Here is a 24,822-nt window from a genome sequence, read left to right as displayed (position 1 = left end):
TAATTGATAAAGCTCACCTTTTGATTTACTTTTTTTAGTTCTAAAAAGGGGAATTTTACGCTAAAGCAGTTAGCAGTTTAAAAAAAGCTTCCTATTCTAATTAAACGGCTCCTTTGTTTTAGTAGCCGTTCTTGAGAAACTGGGACAAACAGTCAAACTTTAGCATAAAGAGCAAGGTTTAGTATCAGGCAAATTTTCTCAGACTCGTCAATTTTGAACACTAAACTTGATGCATCTTATATATTTGGAATCAGCATAATAAGCTGATTCGTTTGATGTATCTGTTGATATCAAAATTTCATTTTTGGAGTTTCGGTTACTATTGAGCCGAGTCGCTCTTTACTTACAGTTTGTTACCATGAACTGTTTGATAAGTAAAAGAAAAGGCATGTTTCACCGGGCATTAACTCGACACATAAAGAAGTCTTCGCTAGTCATCGCACGAGGAATCAGTGCTTAAAGTCGGTTTCTAAGAGGGTGAAGATTTAAGTGGAAAAAGAACGTTTACTTTTCAGTTTTTCTAGTGTTCTTGTCGGTTAGATGGAAACTGACGTAGCATACTATAACTGAGCCAGAAAAATATTTTGTCGTATAGTCTAGTCAGAAAAGTTGTACAATTAGGTCGAGGTCACTATTGGGTAACCCCGACCAACTTATCAGACCTCTCAAGCAAGCCATGCACTGATATTCATTGTGCATTGCATTTACTAAATTAAATCACTTTCCAAGATGTTAAACAAAAATCTACTGTATCTCCAGCATTGTCGAAAACCATAAGGCCGACACAATTGAAAAAGTTGTCATCATGCAGCGCTATACCAGTGGAGTGTCTATACGCTATGGAGACACTCCTCGTTGGTTCCCATCAACAACAGCCCTTTTAATGTATCCACATTTATGGAAAACAAAAACTCTCTCTCGCATCATAGGCAGTGCAATAGCGCTACTTAAGTAAAGAACGATGTTGCTGCAATGTATTTTTTTTCCTCCATACCTGGGCACTTTGTATCCAAGGGGTTGTCATAGAAACTTCGAAAAGGGCTCAACCGATCGGAAATTGGAGTGGCTAGTGCCCTTTTTAATAGTCGAAAGTGATTGGAGGGCAACTACCCTCCCCCACCCACGCCCATCATTCCCCCAAACAAATCCAATCAAAATTTCAAGATAGCCATTTTGTTCAGCGTAGTTGATTTCCGGATAGAAAATATATTTTTGAAGAGGACACTCCCCCACAACCCACGGAGCAAGGGTTTTAAGTTATGCCGCGGGGGCATATAAGGTTTTTATAGAAGGCGTTGTCGTAGAAACTTCAAAAAAAGCTCATTTGATTGGAAATTCAAAGGGCTAGAGCCCTTTTTAATAGTTGAAAGTGATTGGAGGGCAACTAGCCCCCCCCCCCCAGCCCATCATACCCTCAAACACATCTAATCAAAATTTTGAGACAGCCATTTTGTTCAGCGTAGTTGATTTCTAGATAGAAAATATGTTTTTGAGGAGGGTAATCCCTCACAACTCTTGGGGCAAGGGTTTTAAGTTATGCCCTGGGGGTATATAAGGTTTTTTATAGAAGGCTTTGTCGTAGAATTTTCAAAAAAGCTCATTCGATTGGAAATTCAAAGAGTTAGTGCCCTTTTTAATATTCGAAAGTGATTGGAGGGCAACTAGCCCCCCCCCCCCACGCTCATCATTTCCCCAAACACATCCAATCAAAATTTTGAGATAGTCATTTTGTTCAGCGTAGTTGATTTCCAGATAGAAAATATGTTTTTGAGGAGGACACAACTCTCGGGGCAAGGGTTGTAAGTTATGCCTTGAGGGCATATAAAAACGTTGTCGGGACAATGTCTCATTTATTTTTTTTTTTCCCTTTAGAGCAAGGCACTTCGTATCGAATAAGTTGTCGTAGAAACTTCAAAAAGGGCTCAATCAATTGGAAATTGGAGTGGATTGGGCCCCTTTTAATACTCTAAAGTTCTACTAACACCCCTTCCACGTCCATCATTTGCCGAAACATATCCGATCAATATTTTGAGATTTTGTTCAGCGTAGGTGATTTCCACATAGAAATTATGTTTTTTGAGGAGGAAACTCCCCCACAGCCTTCAGGGCAAGGGTTATAAGTTATGCCCTGTGGGCATATAAGGTTTTTATAGAAGGCGTTCTCGTAGAAACTTCAAAAAAGGCTCATTTGATTAGAAATTCAAAGAGCTAGTGCCCTTTTTAATAGTCGAAAGTGATTGGAAGGCAACTAAACCCTTCTCACGCCCACTTTTTCCCCGAACACATCCAATCAAAACTTTGAAATAGCTATTTTATTCAACGTAGATCTAAGTTCTGTAAATTAGATCTTTGAGGATGACAACCCCCTCACAGCCCTCAGGACAAGGGTTGTAAGTTATGCCCTGGGGTATGTAAATATTTTATAGAACGTGTTGTCATAGAAACTTCAAAAAGGGCTTATTCAGTTAGAAATTGAAATGGCAAGTGCCCTTTTTAACAGTCGAAAGGAATTGGAAGGCAACTAACACCCCTTCCATGCCCACCATTTCCCCAACACATCCAATCAAAATTTTGAGATAGCCATTTTGTTCTACGCAGTTAAAGTTCAGGAAATTATACCTTTGAGCAGGACACTCCCCCCGCGGTCTTCAGGGCAAGGGTTATAAGTAATGCCCTGGGAGCATATAAGTTTTTATCGAAATCTTTGTCGTAGAAACTTGAAAAAGGGTTCATTCGATTGAAAATTCAAAGGCCAAGTGCCCTTTTAATAGTCGAAAGTGATTTGAGGGTAACTAGCCCCCCTCTCTCACCCATTTTTTCCCAAAACACATCCAATCAAATTTTTAGATAGCTATTTTGTTCTGTGTTGTGGATTTCCAGATAGAAATCATGTTTTTGAGGAGGAAACTCCCCCGCAGCCCTCAGGGCAAGGGTTGTAAGTTATGCCCTGGGGGCATATAAGCTTTTTATAGAACGCGTTGTCGTAGAAACTTCAAAAGGGGCTCATTCGATTGGAAATTGAAATGGCTAGTGCCGTTTTTAATAGTCGAAAGTGATTGGAAGGCAACTAACACCCTTTTCACGCCCACGGCCACCATTTCCCCAAACATATCCAATAAAAATTGTTAGATAGCCATTTTGTTCCACGCAGTTTAAAGTTTACTGCCCTTTTAATGTATCCACATTTATGGAAAACAAAAACTCTCTCTCGCATCATAGGCAGTGCAATAGCGCTACTTAAGTAAAGAACGATGTTGCTGCAATGTATTTTTTTTCCTCCATACCTGGGCACTTTGTATCCAAGGGGTTGTCATAGAAACTTCGAAAAGGGCTCAACCGATTGGAAATTGGAGTGGCTAGTGCCCTTTTTAATAGTCGAAAGTGATTGGAGGGCAACTACCCTCCCCCACCCACGCCCATCATTCCCCCAAACAAATCCAATCAAAATTTCAAGATAGCCATTTTGTTCAGCGTAGTTGATTTCCGGATAGAAAATATATTTTTTAAGAGGACACTCCCCCACAACCCACGGAGCAAGGGTTTTAAGTTATGCCGCGGGGGCATATAAGGTTTTTATAGAAGGCGTTGTCGTAGAAACTTCAAAAAAAGCTCATTTGATTGGAAATTCAAAGGGCTAGAGCCCTTTTTAATAGTTGAAAGTGATTGGAGGGCAACTAGCCCCCCCCAGCCCATCATACCCTCAAACACATCTAATCAAAATTTTGAGATAGCCACTTTGTTCAGCGAAGTTGATTTCTAGATAGAAAATATGTTTTTGAGGAGGGTAATCCCTCACAACTCTTCGGGCAAGGGTTTTAAGTTATGCCCTGGGGGTATATAAGGTTTTTTATAGAAGGCTTTGTCGTAGAATCTTCAAAAATGCTCATTCGATTGGAAATTCAAAGGGTTAGTACCCTTCATAATATTTAAAAGTGGTTTGTGGACATCCAGCCCCCCCCCCACGCTCATCATTTCCACCACCGCGACGAATCCGAATTTTGAGATAGCCATTTTGCTAAGCGTTGTGGATTTCCAGATAGTTAATATGTTCTTGAGGGAGACACTACTCTCGGGGCAAGGGTTGTAAGTTATGCCTTGAGGGCATATAAAAACGTTGTTGGGACAATGTATCATTTATTATTTTTTTTTTCACTTTAGAGCAAGGCACTTCGTATCGAATAAGTTGTCGTAGAAACTTCAAAAAGGGCTCAATCAATTGGAAATTGGAGTGGATTGGGCCCCTTTTAATACTCTAAAGTTCTACTAACACCCCTTCCACGTCCATCATTTCCCAAAACATATCCGATCAATATTTTGAGATTTTGTTCAGCGTAGGTGATTTCCAGATAGACATTATGTTTTTGAGGAGGAAACTCCCCCACAGCCTTCAGGGCAAGGGTTATAAGTTATGCCCTGGGGGCATATAAGGTTTTCATAGAAGGCTTTGTCGTAGAAACTTCAAAAAAGGCTCATTTGATCAGAAATTTAAAGAGCTAGTGCCCTTTTTAATAGTCGAAAGTGATTGGAGGGCAACTAAACCCCTCTGACGCCAACCTTTTCCCCAAATACATCCAATCAAAACTTTGAAATAGCTATTCTATTCAACGTAGATCTAAGTTCTGTAAATTAGATCTTTGAGGCTGACAAGTCCCTCAGAGCCCTCGGGACAAGGGTTGTAAGTTATGCCCTGGGGTATATAAATATTTTATAGAACACGTTGTCGTAGAAACTTCAAAAAGGGCTCATTCGATTAGAAATTGAAATGGCTAGTGCCCTTTTTAATAGTCGAAAGGAATTGGAAGGCAACTAACACCCCTTCCTTGCCCACCATTTCCCCAACACATCCAATGAAAATTTTGAGATAGCCATTTTGTTCCACGCAGTTAAAGTTCAGGAAATTATACCTTTGAGCAGGACACTCCCCCCGCAGTCTTCAGGGCAAGGGTTATAAGTAATGCCCTGGGAGCATATAAGTTTTTATCGAAATCTTTGTCGTAGAAACTTGAAAAAGGGTTCATTCGATTGAAAATTCAAAGGCCAAGTGCCCTTTTAATAGTCGAAAGTGATTTGAGGGTAACTAGCCCCCCTCTCTCGCCCATTTTTTCCCAAAACACATCCAATCAAAATTTTTATATAGCCATTTTGTTCTATGTTGTCAATTTCCAGACAGAAATTATGTTTTTGAGGAGACCACTCCCCCACAGCCCTCAGGGAAAGGTTTGTAAGTTATGCCCTGGGGGCATATAAGGTATTTATAGAACGCGTTGTCGTAGAAACTTTAAAAAGGGCTCATTCGACTGGAAATTGAAATGGCTAGTGCCCTTCTTAATAGTCAAAAGTGATTGGAAGGCAGCTAACACCCTTTTCACGCCCACGGCCACCATTTCCCCAAACATATCCAATCAAAATTGTTAGATAGTCATTTTGTTCAACGCAGTTTAAAGTTCAGGAAATTATACCTTTAAGCAGGACACTCCCCCCACAGTCTTCCTGGCAACGGTTAAAGTTATGCTCTGGGGGAATATACGGTATTTGCTAAAAGCTTTGTCCGACGATCTTAAAAAAGGGTTTATTCGATCAGAAATTCACATGAATAGTGCCCTTTTAATAGTCAAAAGTGATTTGAGGGCAACTAATTCAACGTAGTTGAAAGTTTTTAAAATTAGGTCTTTAAGGATGACAACCCATCCCCCCCACAACCCTCAGGGCAAGGGTTGTAATTTATGCCCTGGGAGCATGTAAGGTTTTTATAGAAAGCGATGTTGTAAAAACATCAAAAAGGGCTTATTCAATTGAAAATTGAAAGGGCTAGTGCCCTTTTAATAGTCGAAAGTTATTGAAGGGCAACTGCCCCCCCCAACCCCTCAACCCCCCCCCCTAGCCCTCAGGGCGAGGTTCGTAAGTTATACCCTGGGGGCATATTAGGTTTTAATTGAAAGCGTTGTCGTAGAAACTTCAAATGGGCTCATTTGATTGGAAATTAAAGGACTAGTGCCTGTTTAATAGTTGAAAGTGATTGGAGAAAGACTAACGCCCCTCTCACGCCCACCATTTTCCCAGACAAATCGAATCAAAATTTTAAGACAGCCATTTTATTTATCGTAATTGAAAGTTCTGGAAATTAAATCTAAGAGGATGACAATCACCTTCATAGCCCTTATGGTAAGGGCTGTACTTTATGCCCTGGGGGCATATAAGGTTTTTATAGGAAGTGTTGTCGCAGAAACTCAAAAAGGGCTCATTCAATTGGAAATCAAGGTGTTTATAGGGGGCATATAAGGTGATTATAGGAAATGTTTTCGTAGAAACTCAAAAAGGGCTCATTCGATTTGAAATCGAAAGGCTTAGTGACCTTTTTAATAGTCAAAAGTAATTGGAAGACTTGACATTTTTATAGTAAAGATCGATATGGGTATAATGTATTATTTTTTTGTTGTTGTTGTTGTTTAGAACACAGCACTTTGTATCGAAGGAGTTGTCGTAGGAACATCTAAAAGGGCTCATTCAATTGAAAATTGAAAGGGCTGATGCCCTTTTTAATAGTCGAAAGTGATTGGAGGGAAACTAAACTCCGTCCAACGCCCACACTCCCATTTGACTTTATGTTTAAAATTTAAATGTTGCCATAGGATTAAATCAAAATGCACTGTGTTAATGCTGATTCCCAATAAGGCATCTCATCAGTATCCCAAGAACGACTAAGGGTATCATGTTCAAACTTTCGGGGCTGCTTCTGCTCTTAAAATTTAACCAAATCAAAATAGCGTAAGTGTATCCAAGCTATCAAAGAAAGTAAACAGATTTTTTTGGGAATGGTATCAAGTTTTCCATTTCAGGTCAACTAGAGGAGGTATGAAACTAAATTAAACACTAACATTTGTTTCCAGATTTTTAATAGGGTGTATGTTGTTAAAATTGCTGAAAATTTTGCTCGAGCATACAAATAGCAGGCCAAACTATAAATTCTTAAAAAAACGAAAAGATTTAAAGTATTATTTTCTTTTTCTCTGAAAAGACTGTGTCAATATAAAACGAACAGAAACTAATTAAAAAAAAAAAAATTCCACAAAATAAGTTTTTCAGAAAAAAGTAAAGAACTCCATTAAACAAAAAATGAGCAAAAATAAAATCAAATAATCTACCAAGTGTAAAACTACCACAAATCAGCACTGATAAATAAATGAAACCCAAAACGAACAGAAATTGCAATAAATAACCAAGTCAAACTCAAAACGAGCAGAAATTAACATAAGTTGGGTTCAAAACCCCTATTCCTTCCAAAGGCGAGAACATAATTTGCACTTTACTGAAAAAATATAAATGTTTATGCTTTTATAGCTTTAATAAATCAAATAATTTTGATTACTAAATATCAGTATATGTATATTAAACTGACAATGCCTATTCATTTGTGTATTTTTTGATCCAGTCCCTTGGCTTTCCAAATGGATCTTCTCAGGTGAGTAGTAAATCATAGATTGATCTTGTGACGCCCATAGGCACTACTCTTTTCTTCTTTACTGGTTTCAGACCACGGAGAAGTTTAAAGGCGATTCCTTCAGGGCAAAAGGCAGATGGTTGTTGCTTAATAGTTTAGGAGACGTAATTGTTTACATATGCAAATTCAAACGCACTTGTTACTGTTTTTCTTTCGAGATATTCTTTTTCAAGATTTTTTTTTGTCAAGACATTTTTCAACATTTTTTGTTCGAGAAGTTTTCCTTCAAGATTTTTTTTCTTTCGAGATGTTTTTTTTAAGATTTTTTTCAAATTTTTTTATTTCTTCAAGACATTTTTCAAGATTTTTTCTTCGAGATGTTCCCCCAAGGCATTCTTCAAGCTGCTTACGCAAGACATGTTTAGTTTCAGGGAACCCTTATAACTCGACATAAAGGTTTTTGTCCGGTGAAGAAATCGAACGTAAGACCTGAAAACTTCAATGGAACAACGCCTTAGTCAACAGAACTGACAAGCCACTGATGATATTGTGATCTTAGAAATACATTCTATGCAATAGGCTTCGAGTAATAATGAATATGACCCCCTATTACTTTCTCCAAAAGGAATACTATGACGTCTTTTTTCCACGGGAATCGTATTCTGGAAGATGAGGCGCATCATGCAAACCCCTAAGATTGTAATCAAAGGCAGCGCGCAAGCGCTGGCTAAGTAAAGAACGATGTGGGCACAATGTGTTGTTTTTTGTTTTCTCCATACCCGGACACTTCGTATCGAAGGAGTCGTCGTAGAAACTTGGAAAAAGGACTCATTCGATTGGAAATTGGAGTGGCTAGTGCCCTTTTTATTAGTTGAAAGTGATTGGAGGGACAACTAGCCCCCCCCCCATGCCCAGCATTCCCCCAAATACGTCCAATCAAAATTTTGAGATAGCCATTTTGTTCAGCGTAGTTGATTTCCAGTTAGAAAATATTTTTTTGAGGAGGATATTCCCCCACAACCCTCGGGGCAAGGATTTTAAGTTATGCCCTGAGGGCATATAAGGTTTTTATAGAAGACGTTGTCGTAGATACTTCAAAAAAGGCACACAACACTCAGGGCAAGAGTTTTAAGTTATACCCTGGGGGCATATATAGGTTTTTATAGAAGGTGTTGTCGTAGACACTTCCAAACAGGCTCATTCGATTGGACATTCAAAGGGCTAGTACCCTTTTTAATATTCGAAAGTGATTGGAGGGCAACTAGCCCTCCCCCCCCCCCGCCCATCATTCCCCCAAACACATCCAATCAAAATTTTTACATAGCCATTTCGTTCAGCGCAGTTGATTTCCAGATAGAAAATATATTTTTGAGGAGGATACTCCCCCACAACCCTCCAGGCAAGGATTTTAAGTTATGTCCTGGGGGAATGTGAGGTTTTTATAGAAGGTGTTGCCGTACAAACTTCAAAACAGGCTCATTTGATTGGAAATTCAAAGTACTAGTACCCTTTTTAAAAGTCGAAAGTGATTGGAGGCAACTAGCCCTCTCCCCAACGGCCATCATTTAAGTTATGCCATGGGGGGCATATAAGGTTTTTATAAAAGGTGTTGTCGTAGAAACTTCAAAATAGGCACATTCAATTGGAAATTCAAAGGATTAGTATCCTTTTTGATAGTCGAAAGTGATTTGAGTGCAACTAGCCCCCTCCTCACGCCCTTCATTCCCCCAAACACATCCAATCCAAATTTTGAGATAGCCATTTTGTTCAGAGTAGTTGATTTCCACATAGAAAATATGTTTTTGACGAGGACACTCCCCCATATCCCTCAGGGCAATGGTTTTAAGTCATGCCCTGGGGTATATAAGGTTTTTAAAGAAGGTGTTGTCGTAGAAACTTCAATAAAAGCTCATTCGATTGGAAATTCAAAGGGCTAGTGCCCTTTTTAATAATCAAAAGTGTTTGGTGGGAAACTAGCCCTCCCCCCCCCACGCCCATCATTCCCCCAAACACATCCAATCAAAATTTTTACATAGCCCTTTCGTTCAGCGCAGTTGATTTCCAGATAGAAAATATATTTTTGAGGAGGGTACTCCCGCACAACCCTCAGGGCAAGGATTTTAAGTTATGGCCTGGGGGCATATGAGGTTTTTATAGAAGGCGTTGTCGTAGAAACTTCAAAACAGACTCATTTGATTGGAAATTCAAAGGACTAGTAACCTTTTTAATAGTCGAAAGTGATTTGAGTACAACTAGCCCTCTCCCCAACGGCCATCATTTAAGTTATGCCCTGGGGGCATATAAGGTTTTTATAGAAGGCGTTGTCGTAGAAACTTCAAAACAGGCTCATTCAATTGGAAATTCAAAGGACTAGTACCCTTTTTAATAGTCGAAAGTGATTTGAGTGCAACTAGCCCCCTCCTCACGCCCTTCATTCCCCCAAACACATCCAATCCAAATTTTGAGATAGCCATTTTGTTCAGAGTAGTTGATTTCCACATAGAAAATATGTTTTTGACGAGGACACTCCCCCATATCCCTCAGGGCAATGGTTTTAAGTCATGCCCTGGGGTATATAAGGTTTTTAAAGAAGGTGTTGTCGTAGAAACTTCAAAAAAAGCTCATTCGACTGGAAATTCAAAGGGCTTGTGCCCTTTTTAATTGTCAAAATTGTTTGGAGGGCAACTACCCCCCCCCCCCCCCACACACACACACACCAATGATTCCCCGAAATACATCCAATAAAAATTTTGAGATAGCCATTTTGTTCAGGGTAGTTGATTTCCAGATAGAAAGCATGCTTTTAAGGAGGACACTCACCCACAACCCTCAGGGCAAGGATTATAAGTTATGCCCTGGGGGCATATAACGTTTTTATTGAAATCTTTGTCGTAGAAACTTGAAAAAGGGTTCATTCGATTTGAAATTCAAAAGACTAGTACCATTTTTAATAGTCAAAAGTGATTTTAGGGCAACTAACCCCCCTCTCTCGCCCGCCTTTTCCCAAAACACATCCAATCAAAATTTCTAGATAGCCATTTTATTCAAAATAGTTGAAAATTTTGGATATTAGGTATGTAAAGATGATAACGCTTCCCACCCGAGCTCCCTGGGCAAGGGTTTTAGGCTATAGCCTGGGGGAACATAAGGTTTTTATTGAAAGTGTGGTTGTCGAGACTTCAAAAGGGCTCAGTAAACCGGAAATTGAAAGGGCTAGTGCCTTTTTTAATAGTTGAAAATGATTGGATAGCGACTAACGCCCCTTTTACGCCCACCATTTTCCCCAACACATCCAATCAAAGTTTTGAGATATCCATTTTGTTCAACTTAGTTGAAAGTTCTGGAAATTAGGTTTTTATAGAAGGCGTTGTCGTAGAAACTTCAAAAAAGGCTCTTTGGATTGTAAATTCAAAGGGATAGTGCCCTTTTTAATAGTCAAAAATTACTATAGGGCAAGGCGCCCCACCCCACGCCCATATTTCCTCCAAAAAAATCGAATAAAAACTTTGAGATAGCTATTTTGTTGAGCGTAGTTGATTTTCAGATATAAAAAATTTTTTTGAGGATGACCCTCCCCCACAACCCTCAGGGGAAGGGTTTTAAGTTATGCCCTGGGGGTATATAAGGTTTTTAAAGAAGCCGTTGTCGTAGAAACTTCAATAAAAGCTCATTCAACTGGGAATTCAAAGGGCTAGTGCCCTTTTTAATAGTAGAAAGTGATTGGAGGGCAACTAGCCCCCCCCCCCACACCCATCATTCCCCCAAACATATCCAATACAAATTTTGAGATAGCCATTTTGTTCAGGGTAGTTGATTTCCAGATAGAAAACATATTTTTAAGGAGGACACTCACCCACAACCCTCAGGGCAAGGATGATAAGTTATGCCCTGGGGGCATATAAGGCTTTTATTGAAATCTTTGTCGTAGAAACTTGAAAAAGGGCTCATTCGATTTGAAATTCAAAGGACTAGTACCATTTTTAATACTCAAAAGTGATTTGAGGGTAACTAAACCCCCTCTCTCGCCCGCCTTTTCCCCAAACACATCCAATCAAAATTTTTAGATAGCCATTTTATTCAACGTAGTTAAAAGTTTTGGAAATTAGGTCTTTAAGGATGACAACCCCTCCCTTCCCCCAGCCCTCAGGGCAGGGGTTGTAAGTTATGCCCTGGGGGCATAGAAAGTATTTATTGAAAGCGTTGTAGTAGAAACTTCCAAAGGGCTCATTCAATTGGAAATTGAAAGGGCTAATGTCTTTGTTAATAGTTGAAAGTTATTCGATAGCTACTAACGCCCCTCTCACGCCCACCATTTCCCCAAACACATCGAATCAAAATTTTGAGATATCCATTTTGTCCAACGTAGTTGAAAGTTCTTTAAATTAGGTCTTTTAGGATGATAACCCCCTCAGAGCCCTCAGTGCAAGGGTTTTAAGTTATGCCCTGGGGGTATATAAGGTTTATATAGAAAGTTGTTGTATGTGATTTATAGAATAGATTTTAGTTTTCCTCAAATTCAATTTTTATTGTTGACTCAAGATTAAATCAAAATGCACTGTGATAACGCTAATTCCCAATAAGGCATCTCAGCAGTTTCCAAAGAACGACTGAGGGTATTATGTTCAAACTTTGGGGGCTACTTCTGCTCTTAAAATTTAACCAAACCGAAATAGCGTAAGTGTATCCAAGCTATCAAAGAAAGTAAACAGATTTTTTTGCGAATGGTATCAAGTTTTCCATTTCAGGTCAACTAGAGGAGTTATGAAACTAAAGTAAACAGTACTATATATGTCCAGATTTTTAAAAAGGTGTATGCCGTTAAAAATTGCTAAAAAATTTTCTCCAGCATACAAGTAGCAGGTCAAACTACAAAGTTTTAAAAAAAGAAGAGATCTAAAGAATTGTTGTCTTTTTCCTCGAAAAGACTATGTCAATATAAAACGAACAGAAATTAATCAAAAAACTTTTTCCACAAAATAAGTTTTTCAAAGAAAAGTAAAGAACTTAATTAAACAAAAAATGAGCAAAACTAAAACCAAATAATCTACCAAGCGTGAAACTTTCACTAATCAGCATTGATAAATAAATAAAACTCAAAACGAAGAGAAATTAGAATAATTAACCGAGTCAAACTCAAAACGAGCAGAAATTAACATAAGTTGGGCGCAAAACCCCTATGCCTTCCCAAGGCCAAAACACAATTTGTACTTTACTGAAAAAATAAAAATGAATATGCATTTTCCGTTTAATATACATATACTGATATTTTGTAATCAAAATGTTAATATTATTTGATTTATTAAAGTTAAAAAAGTAGACATTTATATTTTTTCTTTATTTTTTAATACTTTTTAATTCTTAATTTTTAATTTAAATTCTTAATTTAAAACCATTTAATTCTTAATTTTTATTTTATTACGAATGTAAGACCTGATTCAAATATTCTGAGGGAATACCCCTTTGAATCAAATGATGAAACCATTAGATGGGATACAAAGAAATGAATTACTTTTTAAACTGTTCATGGAGACAGCCCTCCTTTTTAACCGAACTATGTCTCCCTGATTGCGTGGCATTATTTTGATCATTGAAATGTCTCTTACTTAGTATTTCCTAAAAAATTCCTGCAAACAAATTGGAATTCTAAGTAAAAAGTTCCACTAAGAGCTACCTTTTTGAACTTTGCATGGAGACAGCCCTTTTTTAACCAAGACAAGGCCTCCCTGATTGCGCGGAACATACTTTGCACAGACAGACAGAGAGACGACCACACAAACAGTCATACACACACACAGAGACAAACAGGGTGTCACTTGAGATATAAAAGTACATTATTTTTCAAAACTGAATTTTTCCTCTTGTTGTGTCATTGATCTCTTCCAAGTGGTTTCCAAAGCGCAGGCCCGTGGCTCTACGTGACACACTGTGGCAACAATTATCATTCTTAAAACCTTTTTAAACGTTTTTGCTAGCCCGTGACACTCACTGGAACCTATTATTATTCCTTAAGCCTTTTCAGACGATTTCCAGATAAAATTGCGCTTTAGCTACAATTGATTGTTTTCGCAAGCCATCTCCTCGTGATGCTCCAAGGCAGCTCACAGCCTTTGACACTCTCTGGCTGAGCCACGATACCCTGCGGAACATATTATCATTCCTAAAGCATTGTCAGACATTTTCTTGATTAAAATCATGCTTTGTGTTTTGTGTTTGTACACAAAACACAAAGCCTGCAACTCTCTCTCTCTCTCTCTCTCTCTCTCTCTCTCTCTCTCTCTCTCTCTCTCTCTCTCTCTCTCTCTCTCTCTCTCTCTCTCTCTCTCTCTCTCTCTGTTTAATAAATTAAAAATTATTAAAACTACAGGCCATCTCAAAATTATAATCAGATGCATTTCGGGAAAACACGAGGTGTTGGGGTAGGGGGGCATCCACACTCCGGTCACTCTGAATCTTAAAAACAGCATTAGAACTTCTGATTACCAATGCAATGTGCCCCCTCCAAATGTTATACGATCAACCTTTCTATATATACCTTACATGCCTCAAGGGCATAACTTACAAACCTTTCCCTGAGAGCTGTGGGGGGTTTTCATCCTCAAAGACATAATTTCCAGACCTTTCAATTACTCTGAATTTCGACTCTCACTTTCGACTATTAAAAAGGGCACTATCCCTTTCAATTTCCAATCGAATGAGCTCTTTTGAAGCTTATAAGACAACAAATGGCCATCTCAGAATTTTTATCAGATGTATTTCGGGAAAATATGAGATGTGGGGGGGCATCCACCCTCCGATCACTCTGAACCTTAAAAAGACACTAGAGCTTTTTATTACCAATACAATGATCCCCCTCCAAAGTTTATACGATCACCCTTTCTATATATACCTTATATACCCCAAGGGCATAACTTACAACCCTTGCCCTGAGGGCTGTAGGGGGGAAGACGAAATTTCCGGACCTTCTAACTACGATGAACAAAATGGCTATCTCAAAATTTGTATTGGATGTGTTTGGGAAAATGGGCGTAAGAGGGAGGTTAGTTGCCCTCTAATAACTTTCGACTATTAAAAGGGGCACTAGCCACTTCAATTTCCAATCTAATAAGCCTTTTTAGAAGTTTCTAAGATAACAAATGGCCTTCTCAAAATTTGTATCAGATACATTTCGGTAAAATACGAGGTGTGTGTGGGGAGGGGGGTATCCACCCTCCGATCGCTCTGAATCTTAAATAGCGCACACAATTATTCAATTTTTCAACTATGTTGAACAGATTGGCTATGTCAAAATTTTGATTGAGTGTGTTTGGGCGTGGGAAGGGGGTTAGTTGCCCTCTCGTCAATTTTGACTATTAAAAAGGGCACTAGCAATTTCAATCTTCAATCGAATGAGCCCTTTTCAAAATATCTACGACAACTCCTTCGATACGATGGAGTTGGTCTAAAAAAAAACAAAAAACAATAAATAAATAATACGTTGTGCATTACGTTACGTTTCCGTACATTTTGATTATAACCGCCAGGTTAAGTTTCCTTTTCTCAAACTTTTCCTCCACTCAGCTTTTGAGAATACAAGTAAAAGAAAAGAGGTGTTTCGCCGGGCATTAGAGAGAGAGAGATTTATTCTAAAGAAACAAACAATTTAACATAACCTATCTATAAAAAAAAATAACCTATCTATATCACAGTCCCCAAACAGCACCACAAACCTTACACCTTAACATTTTCATTAAATTTACTATCATATTCATAATCATCACCCCCAAGAGCCAAAAATATTTACCAATATCATTATAAAAAAAAAAAAAAAAAAAAAAACCTAAAATTCATACTTACTAAAAAGCATCCCCTTAATTACTATCATAAACGAAGAAATATCACTTATACTTTTTATATTTTGATCAAGATGGTTCCAACTTCTGATCCCCCTGTGAAGCAAAGAAAACATCGATCGGGCCGAAACAACCAGCGGAATATTACTCTCTACAGATGACCTAGTATCATAATCATGGACGGAAGATCTCAGGTTTGCCAAGCTATCAAAACACGGGAGGTTTATACCCTTCTGAATCCTAAAAATGAATAGAAGTGTATACAACTCTCGTAATCCGGAAGCTGGCAGTATCTTTACATGCTCATACGCGTTTCGTACCGAATCCCGGGGTTGTAGGCCATTTAACAGCCGAACAGCGTTGTTTTTTAGAACTTGTATTGGCCGAACAATAGAAGGAAATGTTCCAAGCCAAACGCTACTACGATACAAGATATATGGATGGATAAGGGAATAATAAAGAAGGCACATAACAAAAGGAGGAAAAAAATGCTTAAGTTTTCTCATTATAGCCAGGTTACGAGACACAGTTTTACAAAAGTAGTAACCGTACAATGCATTGAAAACCTAAATGCAAACTTACGCCTGAAGGCATAGATATGTGTTTAGGTTTTCAATGCATTGTACGGTTACCAGGGTCATTTGCCCATTACAATGAACTCTACATGAGTTGATAGACATGTTTTCTATTATGACACCCATTTTTGGAGGACAACCAGAGAGAGAGAGCGACGGTCACACTAACTACTTGATTAGTAGTTGGATTCGGATATAAGGAATGACGCAGTTTCAAAGTTCACTGCCTTTTTGGTGATAAGCTCAAAAAAAAAACCAGCACGTCTTGTTTCATTGTTATGCAATTATTTTTGTATATAATCAGGTTCCATATTTGATTCTCCATCAGTTTCGAATCGTTTATAATCGAGATAGCATTTTTTGTATTTACATAGAAAAAATGTATAATTCTAACCTTTTTCTGGTGAGTAAAAAATATTCGAAGTATAAAAAAGAAACTATCGTTAAGTAAAGGAAGAAATTATTTCATTACACTAGGACTAAGGATCCTGATATACTTATAAGAGTGTTGTTTTTATGAGTTTAAAAAAAATATAATTCTCTTATAGTTTGAAATTTAAGGTGTGATTTTTTATCAAGATCAGTGGTCTTTTTAGGGAATTTTTTTTTTTTGAAAAAAGTGATTATCTTTTCGATCGGTTATTGGGGATTATAATAAAATGTTTATTTTTTAATTTATTAATTTTTAAAAAATCTTACTTTTTTTATCAATATAATAGGCTTTTTTTTTTTTTTTTTTTTTTTATCAAGATCAGTGTTTTTTTTTTTTTTTGGTTTTTTTTTAAAATAATTCCAGGCCAGTCTGCATTTATGGTGTGATTTTTTATAAATATAAGTGCCCTTTTTAAGGATGTTTTTGAAAAAGTGCTTAGCTTTCGATAGGTAAATTGGGATTAGAATAAAATGTTTATTATTTTTTTTTATTATTTGTTAAAATATCTTCCTTTTTTATTACTTTTTGATTTTTTTTTTTTTATCACGATAAGCTTTTTTTTTAGTTTGTTTTTTTTTGAAAATATGTACCTGACATTATTGGTTTAATAATATATTACTGAAATTTAATGAGTTCAAAAAACTAACCCCCCCCATTTCCTCAAAAATAAAATTTGTTACATTATAACCCTCTTTAATAAATAACATTGTTAGCTATCCTTTTTATTTAACGGACCTAATTATCTCATAAGAGGGATTGACAGAGCCGTGCTAATTAACTTTTCCACTTCTTAAATTTCTATTTATGTCTACATTTGATTGAAATCTGATAGTTTTACTTGACTGTCATATGCAATTCTTCTCCATATTGTTTAATAAGGAACGCAAATATTGCTTTTTAAGTTTGAATTTACAAATACAGTCACGGAAGCATGGACATAGGAGGGGGAGGGTGGAGGGGGGAGGAGCAGTTTATAAAAGGTCCTCCATCCCACTATCAAAACCTCTTATTTTTAAATCAATATTTATAAAATAAAATTAATTATTTTACAAAAACCCAAAATGCATTTTTTGTAAATGATAATTTTTTTTTTTTTTTTTTTTAATGGAATATTTTCCTCGAAAAAAAAAAAATGCTGATAAAAATGATATATATTACGAACATTAATAAAAAACCACCACAATAGCGTCGGTTATAAAATTCGCTAGAAAAGTTACTCGCGATCCGGACCATCCATCGAACACTCAACTTATAGCGACAGAACCCTCTGACTCCCGCGTTGGCTCCATGGCAAACCCCCTCAAGTATTACAAAGGAGTTCAGATATAGAAGTCCAATCAGAATTTGTAAGTATATACATAATTTTTTTCTATCCTTATTTTCAAAAATAATACAAAATTTTCTCAGGCGCATATCTTTTTAAAAAATTAAAATTTTTTTTTAAGCTATTTAATTTTCTTTCATTAACCAAATTATCGTTATATATAAAGGAGTGCTTATCATGCATTTCTAAAACAAAAAAAAAACCTTACCTCGTAACTTATAACTAAGATGCGTTCTAATGCAATATTCCTTTTAGACAAAAAAAAACTAACTATACAGTTAACGCACACTTTTAGACTGGTATTTTTGCCCCTAATGCATTTGAATACATCCGCTTTACTTATCAGATCTACCACTGCTTTTTAATCCGATTTTGAATTCTAAGTAGGGTCACATGCAAATCGGTCTTTAAATGGCAAGATGGTATATCTTCAATAAGCAATTTACACAGGGAAAAAGGTTTTTTTGATAATTTCCAAAATATGTCTTCGCAGCAATTTTAAAAGCATTATTTGAATGAAAGTCGTTTTCGGCCATTTCATTGAAACACGTAGGTGTTTTTCAAGAAAATAATTTGAGACTATTCTATTTTACAAGTGTTGTGAAATCCGATACCCCTCCAACTCGGAATGGGTAGCAAGCCTCCGACAGCGGAGGACGCCCCTGAGTCCGCAGACGCCTCCCTGGGATGGGTTTGGGGAGGGGGCGGGGGTCACTAAACTGGAACCTGTAAAGTTTCTAGTTTGAAGATGGTCGGAGAAAAAAGTTATTATCTCTTTCCTGTATTTATTTATCCCATGGCGAAAAAATACATTTTCAAAATACAGAGGAAAAATACATGTTATTAAGAAAGTAACAACAACAACACCACCAAGCTCCGACATATGGTGTTCGTGTCCTTTAACTGAAGCCGAGGAGCAACTGCTCGTACAGCATACTGCGTCAGTCGAACAATGGTCAAATTTCATCGACAGTTATAATGAAGAGGCTCAAAGAATCGAATTGGACTCATATTTTGCGTTTTTATTTTAAAAAAAAATTTGGAATAAAACCATTAATTTTTTCTATCATTCTCTTGTTCTAACTTACCCTTCTAATAAGAATAAGACTACATTTTCCCGACAAAAAAAAAATATTTTTTTTAACATGTTCAGTTGACATTATGAAAGACATGAGGCAATGTAACTTTTTTTCTTCTTTTAATTGTTCAGGTGGTGGTGGGACAATGACTATGAGAAATTGACAAAGTTTATTAACTATAAAAAAAAAAATGATTATTTTACATAAGAAATAAAAAACTTTTTTTTTCTACAGATTAAAAATATAGCACCACCAGCGACACCATTGAGTGATGAAGCAAGTATATCTACAGGACCAATTCTGTCACCACCAGCAGAGTTCAGGGATGAACCTACACTGGTTCTAGATAATATGGAGTGGCATGAGGGATTCCTTAATGATGTTTTTGGGGAAATGACCAGCCTGGAGGACTTAAGCTGTGATATTGACATGTTTGAGGATCCGGTGTGGACAGATAGTTTCATGCGTGAATATTTAGATGATGATGTTACAAGTAAATCTGAACCGGGTCCTCATAATGAAATTAGATCAGAGGGCAATACCGGCTGGCTTGACCAATTGTCCCCAAACACCTTAGAATATGTACTAGGGGACCTCATGTCACATCCCCCCGATGTGATTGAACAGACTGGGAGTGGTGTTATTGACAATTCTCTGTCACCCGCCACCGCTCCACTTAATGCTATAGATAGAAGTAGTAGTAATACAACAGCAACAGTATCCCCTCTTCTGGTTTTTTTTCTCTCCAACTCTGCCTTGCATCACACATTAGTCTACAGCGCCAAATTCGGTGACCCTTTCAACTCTCTAGTGTCGGGTGATATAATAACACATTCCCTGGCCATTACAAATTCATATACTGATAAGATTCGAGCCATTCTTGAACAACAAATGGGGGTGTGGGGAGTGGGGGTCAGTTTAAAAGCATCAATAGCACTAAAAATATTTTTTTTAAATGAAAGTGCGTGTGAGATGTATTCGAAATACTTTCACACAGATATTTTGTCAATACACACGCATTTATCAAATTATGGGGAGGTTTTTCTAAATTGTGCCAATAGTATTCAAAGTAAGTGGGAAAATTATAACGAGGGGGGTAGTGGATCTGTGTTTTTATTTATTTAAAGTTTAATTTTTAACATTTTTAGTTTTAAAAAGGATTTTATTGTACGAGGTGGGCATGGGGGTGGGGAGGAAATTGAATTAAAATATCATTGAGATTTAGAGGGGTGTAGGGGGATACAACGAATCTGTTTCGATACGAGGCTGCAGTGTTTCAAGTATGCGTTTTTAATTGCAGCATACAGACCTCTGCGCAATGATGCCACTAAGAAGAACTTGGACAAAATGGCAGTTAATGGTAGGGAGGGTTCAAAGTTCCAATAATTATATTTTAATTTTTTAAATTATGAAGTCACTGGGACAAGCAAAGGACGAGATACTTTTGAGCGTTACTGTGTAAATTCTAAGATTGATGTTAATGCTCTGCAGTATGACCCATCCTTTTTAGGTGTTCACCTTTCCGATAAGAAGGTTGTATTATTTCCAGTTCGAGCTCCTTCAATTGAATCAATATAATTTTGGGTGTGGATTCTATACACCCCACCCACTTACTCCGATTCATTTGTCCATTAAATTCCGATTCGGTATATTTGTCGGTTTTTTTGTTAGGGAAAAAAGGGGGGGGGGGGGGGTGCATGCTATTACTGTCCAACATGCCTCTCAAGATTTCGCTCTGATTTAAATTCAAAGCATCACATGAAACACTGTAAACGTCATGGATCCCAGGCTGTGGAGACGGTAAGCGGAGATAGAGCGATATTGCGTTTTAAGAATTTCCAAAAAACGCTCGTGCAGAGCAATAAGATCGCTTTGGACTGCGAGGCTAAGCTGAAAGACGTATGTGATCCGTCAAATTCAAATCGTGTTAAAATACATGAAGCCATAGGGGTCTCTTACGCTCACGCGCAACGAGATTCCAATAATACCATGCAAGTGCTGGAGGTAGTTGAGATGTTGAGTGACGGTGAAGACAGCATGCGCTCGGCATTGGTCAGTCTAGTTAAAACAGCGAACGGTGCAATTTCGCGCCTTCGTTATACAAACTATCCTATGGTCCTATCACCAGATGACATAGTGGCCATTAAAAATCGTAACATGTGTTGGGTTTGCAAGGGAGAATTTTATGATGGTGTTGGGACTGGGGGGAGGAGGAAGGTGACCGATCATGATCATTTGTGGCAGGAAATTACATCGGGAGGGAGTAACTTTAGCGAAGTAGCCCATCAGTCATGCAATTTAAACATTAGACAACAATATTTCGTACCTGTTTTTATACAAAATTCCAATTCTGATTTAAATTTTGTTCTACCGGCGTTGGCCCTCATTGACAAGGGGGAGATTGTATATGACGCATGGATAGATGTTTTTTTTTCATATAATATCATAAAAAAATCATCGGAGAAGCTAATGCTGCTAGAATTCATGTGGAAAACAGTTGACAAGGGTAACACGTGCCTGAATAAAATCCGTTTTTTAGACTCTTTCAGCTTCTTCCCCAAATCTTTAAGTCAATTGATTCAGGTCAAGAAAGGTGACAATTTTGATAGCTTCCCCCTCCTCAAACAGCGCTTCCCCGATGATGAAATGTATGATTTATTAACGTGTAAGGGTATATATTCATATGATTATTACAACTCTGGCTCGAGGCTGGATGAGGTGTCACTACCGCCCATTGAAGCTTTTTACAAGTCTCTTACTGAGAGTGAGTGCACCACGAGCGACTACGAATTTGCTAAGAGGGTTTGGACACAGGGCGGATGTAAAAATAGGTGGGATTATTGTAAACTTTACTTGGCCAGTGACGTACTCACTCTTCTGGATATTGTGTGCAAAAATACGGATAAAATCTCTAAGGAATTTGGGTAGGATTTAGGTTATTATTTTTCCACTCCTAATTGGGTTTTGTAATTTATAATTAAAATCAGCAAATAAGTAATAGGTCTGATCGCCGATGTGTATAAGAATATGTTTTTATAGAGATAAATGAGGGGTGGGTATGTTTTTCACGGGGATCGTATCATTACAACTGATCCGAGTGGACAGCACACCGATGAAAAGTCGGGCGCAGTTTTTATGGATATGAATTCTCTTGACCCATCGGCAATGTCTCACTACTGTTTGCCGTGTGGGAATTATAAAGGGATTGACAATCCATGTGATTCGAATCTTCCCTACAGTGCTAGTGTCGAGGAGAACGGGGCACAAAGGTGGTTTTTTGAAAGTGACGGTGAAACACCCATGAAAACCCATGACTCGGTTAACGATTTTGTTTTTTCGTGCATAGAGAGACCGTTAGGTAGGGACTCTCTGAGCCCCTACAATTTGTCTTTAGTAGAGGACGGGAATATGTACTGGGTACCTTCAAAACAAAAACTAATTGCCGATCTCAACCCGAAACAGAATATTGTTGTTCATCAAGTGCTATTGAAAAGGATGGTGTCCAACGGTTTCAAGATCACACAAATTTATAGAGCCCTCCAATTTGAAACCAACTCAAACTCGAAAACATTTGTTGACACCAATGTCAATAAGCATTTACAAGTGAAAACGAAGATTGAACAAAACGATAATGCGCTCATTTCGAACTTAGCTTTCGGCAGAATGTGCATGAGTTGATGACACAAAAGTCGATGTTACAGTTTAACAGACCCCAAAGATTGTGCTCGAATTATTTCGGATCCAAACTTCACATCGTTCACAATCATAGACTCTAATATGGTGCTCCTACATCGCAAGAAAAGAAACATTGTATTAAATAAAAATATTGCAGGTGGAAGTGCAATAACTGAAATATCCAAGAAACTCGTGTTGTCATTTTATTATAATGTATGTAGGGTACAGTGGCCGATTGAGGGACAAGTTCAAGTGTACTACGGGGACACTGATTCACTCCTGTTAAAAGTCAAAACTGAAAATCTATTGAATGATTCGGAAAATGGCGAGTACATTAGCTCACGAATGGACTACACCAACTGGGATGAATCCCTCTATCCAGAGATAGTGAAACGCCAGGCCCCAAATCAATTGTTAATGTTAAAATCTGAAACAGGAAGCGATCTGATATACAGTGGTGTGTTTCCTGGGCCGAAGGTATATTGTGTGGAAACGCACGGCAAGGATATCAAACACGTTTGCAAGGGGGTACCTACACACTTTGTAAAAAATAATTTCGACATGAGTGTGTATAGAAACTGTGTGGAACGTAGTTTAGTGCCAAGGGCGAAAGTCATGGCGATTCGCTCTTTACAATTTAAAAACTACACATTTAGAGTTGATAAAAACGCCATGTCTACCATATCAGACAAAGTCTATGTACTTGAGGATGGTGTGAAGGTATTGCCACACGGTAATTATTTAATTTCAGACCGAGTTGAATGTAAAGAGTACATAAAACAACTCGGTCTAAAAAAATTAACTTAAATTCACTAAAAAAAAAAAAAAATAAAAAAAATATATAAATTGGGTGGGAGGTTTTTTTTGGTAATTAGGTGTTTTTTCTAATTGTTTTTTTTCTTTATCACAAACAATTTTCAATGTGTGTGTGTGTGTTTGCAAGGCAGATCAATTTCAAGTATTTAATGCCAACCCCCGGCCCGGGCCCGCCGCAGCGGGCCCCGGCGCCCGGCGCTTCCCGGCCCCGGCCGCCGCCGCGGCCGCCCCTGGCCGCCACAGCGGTCGCCCCCGGGGGGAGGGGGGACCCCAAAATTTAAAATGCTGTAAATAAAAGTGATATGTCAAGTGCACATTAGTCCAATAAATATTGTATTTTTTATAAATAAATAAACAGAAAAAAAAGTGTATTTATTTAAGTGTTTTTTTTTTTCTAGTGGTTATGTAAATGTTGTTTTTTTTTATTATAAATAAATTAAAAAAAAAGTGTATTTTTTTTTATTCATGTTTAATGTGCCTTTTTTCAATGTAGTATTTTTTTTTTTTTTAAAGTATTTTCAACTTTTTTTTTATGTATATAATAAAAGAAAATATTATTATTTATTATTATTATTATAGTTATTATTATTATTAATCTTGAAGGGAGTAGTAGTAGTAGTAGTAGTAGTAGTAGTAATAGGACTGCGATAGAGAAATTATTTATTAATTAGACGATTATAGTCTACAGTTAGTTGTCCAGGTGAACTGTTGAAAGGAATATGTATCAATTTAAAGCACCATTCAGATCGTTTCTTTGTGGGCAGACAAGGTTAGTTAAAACAACAATCTTACCAAAAATGATTAAAAAATTGCGAAAGATTGTTTGCGATCAATACGAAACAAATTTACTATTGCCATAGTATTTTGCAGGCGGCATATAATAAAATAAATGCGATTGCCATGATAGGGTTGGTTAAGAGACAAATCATACAGGGACTGGATGTTTTCATCATTATTGAACAAAACTCCTGGTTGATCATTGACGATCTGGCTGAATCTATTGAACAATGGTCCCAGGAAATGCTACAACTGTTCACTGTTCGCTCTCATCACGAACAGATTTCCGTTACTCTGGTTCTACGCAATCTCTTTCATCAGAGCAAATGTGTGCGAATACTTGCATTGAACTGCAACTACTATATCATCTACAGAGTTGTTCGTGATTCTACCTTTCGAATAACTCTCAATAAGCAAATCTACCCAGGAGCCCCCAAATTTCTGCTCTCAGCATACAATCAAGCAACTAATAAACCCTACGGCTACATCCTATTGGATCTTAATCAAAATACACCCGAGGATCTGCGTGTAGTCACAGATATTTTTGACAATGAAATTACAGTATATCTCCCCGTGAACACTAAAAAGACCTATTAGTTGCTATCATGACACTGAAGAAACTACATGAAAATAGAAATTTGTTTTCAGTTCTCAGCACTTCAAAACCTCCGCTCAGGAAAGCAATACTCAAACACGGTATTGACAACGATTTCATTAATATAATATCTGAACTTTGTTTAAATTTGATCGAGGGTAATGTTCAAGTGCCAGAAGTAGTTAAGCAACAGGCAAAGCAACATCGTTCCATTGTATGTACATTGGCCTCTAAAAAGAAAGGAAAGAATTTCAAAAGGAAACGACTTCTTCAGGCGGTCG

General features: G+C 37.5%; 1 long non-coding RNA gene across 1 annotated transcript in view; it reads left to right on the top strand.

Annotated features, from left to right (window-relative positions):
* The window catches only part of LOC148944341 (uncharacterized), a 337,879-nt gene that overhangs the window by 292,300 nt on the left and 20,757 nt on the right, over positions 1-24,822 (top strand). The window lies entirely within an intron of this gene.

This window comes from Artemia sp. Qi Xiang Cuo, chromosome 14 (assembly GCF_049724085.1).
Source record: "Artemia sp. Qi Xiang Cuo chromosome 14, ASM4972408v1, whole genome shotgun sequence".
Taxonomy (NCBI): Eukaryota; Metazoa; Arthropoda; class Branchiopoda; order Anostraca; family Artemiidae; genus Artemia; species Artemia sp. Qi Xiang Cuo.
Note: the sequence above shows the minus strand (reverse complement) of the source record. Positions and strands in the feature narration are given on the sequence as shown.